The sequence below is a fragment of the Solea solea genome, chromosome 16 (genome assembly GCF_958295425.1).
Source record: "Solea solea chromosome 16, fSolSol10.1, whole genome shotgun sequence".
In the NCBI taxonomy this organism is placed as follows: Eukaryota; Metazoa; Chordata; class Actinopteri; order Pleuronectiformes; family Soleidae; genus Solea; species Solea solea.
Genome location: NC_081149.1, coordinates 1,990,001 through 1,992,500, shown reverse-complemented (window position 1 = coordinate 1,992,500; position 2,500 = coordinate 1,990,001). Strand labels below are relative to the sequence as shown.

The window sequence follows — 2,500 nt, the reverse complement described above, 5'->3', positions numbered from 1 at the left end:
CAGCAGCAGCCTTTGTTATGCGCACTTAAAAAACATGGCACCACAACAAGTAACTTGTGTGCCAAGATCTTGAGTTGGCCCCACACACTTGTGGGCCATCGCTTCTCGGCCTTTTGGCTAAGATCAAGTGTAGTATCTGTTCTCATCAGTTTAATATCTGATATGTCCTCTATATGGGGATTAAATATTAAATGCATTTTTGAGCATTGGGAGGTGAAAACTGGGGCTTGCTCTCTTCACTCCTTGCATTGACCTGGCATTGCAGTGCCACCAGGAACGGTGCACCATTCTCTTTTTTCTGTGAAAACCAAAGCAAGGCTGGAACTAGAAGGACGTTAACGTGTGCCTGTGCCCGTGCCCGTGCGTCAACGTAATTGCAAGCCCATGTTTCTTGTAAGGAAGCAGCAGTGTAAAAGCTTACAGCACCTGGTATTCCCAGGCGGTCTCCCATCCAAGTACTAACCAGGCCCGACCCTGCTTAGCTTCCGAGATCAGACGAGATCAGGCGTGCTCAGGGTGGTATGGCCGTAAGCCGACGGGCTGGGGACACAGACTCCTTTTATAGACTAGGCAAGGCCCCCTGCTCGTGGAGGAGCTCAAAAGTCAGCCTTTCGAACACACTGCACTTGAGCCTTTATCTCCACTACCTGCTACACTCTATTCCAGTAATAGGAAGCTACACCGAGATGGGTAAGCTGCTCCCCATCTCCAAGCTTCTCACATGCTTGCAGAGCGACATCCAAGGCTGAAACTAGAAGGACGTTAACGTGTGCCCGTGCGTCAACGTAATTGCAAGCCCATGTTTCTTGTAAGGAAGCAGCAGTGTAAAAGCTTACAGCACCTGGTATTCCCAGGCGGTCTCCCATCCAAGTACTAACCAGGCCCGACCCTGCTTAGCTTCCGAGATCAGACGAGATCGGGCGTGCTCAGGGTGGTATGGCCGTAAGCCGACGGGCTGGGGACACAGACTCCTTTTATAGACTAGGCAAGACCCCCTGCTCGTGGAGGAGCTCAAAAGTCAGCCTTTCAAACACACTGCACTTGAGCCTTTATCTCCACTACCTGCTACACTCTATTCCAGTATTAGGAAGCTACACCGAGATGGGTAAGCTGCTCCCCATCTCCAAGCTTCTCACATGCTTGCAGAGCGACATCCAAGGCTGAAACTAGAAGGACGTTAACGTGTGCCCGTGCGTCAACGTAATTGCAAGCCCATGTTTCTTGTAAGGAAGCAGCAGTGTAAAAGCTTACAGCACCTGGTATTCCCAGGCGGTCTCCCATCCAAGTACTAACCAGGCCCGACCCTGCTTAGCTTCCGAGATCAGACGAGATCGGGCGTGCTCAGGGTGGTATGGCCGTAAGCCGACGGGCTGGGGACACAGACTCCATTTATAGACTAGGCAAGGCCCCCTGCTCGTGGAGGAGCTCAAAAGTCAGCCTTTCGAACACACTGCACTTGAGCCTTTATCTCCACTACCTGCTACACTCTATTCCAGTATTAGGAAGCTACACCGAGATGGGTAAGCTGCTCCCCATCTCCAAGCTTATCACATGCTTGCAGAGCGACATCCAAGGCTGAAACTAGAAGGACGTTAACGTGTGCCCGTGCGTCAACGTAATTGCAAGCCCATGTTTCTTGTAAGGAAGCAGCAGTGTAAAAGCTTACAGCACCTGGTATTCCCAGGCGGTCTCCCATCCAAGTACTAACCAGGCCCGACCCTGCTTAGCTTCCGAGATCAGACGAGATCCGGCGTGCTCAGGGTGGTATGGCCGTAAGCCGACGGGCTGGGGACACAGACTCCTTTTATAGACTAGGCAAGGCCCCCTGCTCGTGTAGGAGCTCAAAGGTCAGCCTTTCGAACGTTCAAGAGTTTAAGTTGTTTTTGGTGGGCTTTGCTGTATGGCCGCGCCCTTTGAGTGTGTCAAATGTCAAGCAGCTGTCCGTCAAGGCTCAGAGGTGCACTTAGATCACCTTGGGGCAGAGGTGATCAGCAGCAGCCTTTGTTATGCGCACTTAAAAAACATGGCACCACAACAAGTAACTTGTGTGCCAAGATCTTGAGTTGGCCCCAGACACTTGTGGGCCATCGCTTCTCGGCCTTTTGGCTAAGATCAAGTGTAGTATCTGTTCTAATCAGTTTAATATCTGATATGTCCTCTATATGGGGATTAAATATTAAATGCATTTTTGAGCATTGGGAGGTGAAAACTGGGGCTTGCTCTCTTCACTCCTTGCATTGACCTGGCATTGCAGTGCCACCAGGAACGGTGCACCATTCTCTTTTTTCTGTGAAAACCAAAGCAAGGCTGGAACTAGAAGGACGTTAACGTGTGCCTGTGCCCGTGCCCGTGCGTCAACGTAATTGCAAGCCCATGTTTCTTGTAAGGAAGCAGCAGTGTAAAAGCTTACAGCACCTGGTATTCCCAGGCGGTCTCCCATCCAAGTACTAACCAGGCCCGACCCTGCTTAGCTTCCGAGATCAGACGAGATCGGGCGTGC

The 2,500-nt window shown here is 51.2% G+C and overlaps 7 non-coding genes across 7 annotated transcripts in view; 2 read left to right on the top strand and 5 right to left on the bottom strand.

Annotated features, from left to right (window-relative positions):
- The first annotated feature begins 97 nt into the window (after positions 1-97).
- LOC131442655 (U2 spliceosomal RNA) lies at positions 98-290 on the top strand. Its single transcript, XR_009233222.1, has one exon. It is a non-coding gene; the product is annotated as a U2 spliceosomal RNA (small nuclear RNA).
- A 124-nt stretch (positions 291-414) lies between these two features.
- On the bottom strand, positions 415-533 carry LOC131477322 (5S ribosomal RNA). Its single transcript, XR_009243665.1, has one exon. It is a non-coding gene; the product is annotated as a 5S ribosomal RNA (ribosomal RNA).
- A 296-nt stretch (positions 534-829) lies between these two features.
- Positions 830-948, bottom strand: LOC131476844 (5S ribosomal RNA). Its single transcript, XR_009243207.1, has one exon. It is a non-coding gene; the product is annotated as a 5S ribosomal RNA (ribosomal RNA).
- A 296-nt stretch (positions 949-1,244) lies between these two features.
- Positions 1,245-1,363, bottom strand: LOC131476833 (5S ribosomal RNA). Its single transcript, XR_009243196.1, has one exon. It is a non-coding gene; the product is annotated as a 5S ribosomal RNA (ribosomal RNA).
- Positions 1,364-1,659: 296 nt separating this feature from the next.
- Positions 1,660-1,778, bottom strand: LOC131477818 (5S ribosomal RNA). Its single transcript, XR_009244138.1, has one exon. It is a non-coding gene; the product is annotated as a 5S ribosomal RNA (ribosomal RNA).
- Positions 1,779-2,086: 308 nt separating this feature from the next.
- Positions 2,087-2,279, top strand: LOC131442708 (U2 spliceosomal RNA). The gene has a single exon (XR_009233272.1). It is a non-coding gene; the product is annotated as a U2 spliceosomal RNA (small nuclear RNA).
- Positions 2,280-2,403: 124 nt separating this feature from the next.
- LOC131476821 (5S ribosomal RNA) overlaps positions 2,404-2,500 on the bottom strand; it is a 119-nt gene continuing 22 nt past the window's right edge. The window contains exon 1 of the ribosomal RNA XR_009243184.1: positions 2,404-2,500. This exon is cut by the window's right edge and continues 22 nt beyond it. This is a non-coding gene — a ribosomal RNA (5S ribosomal RNA).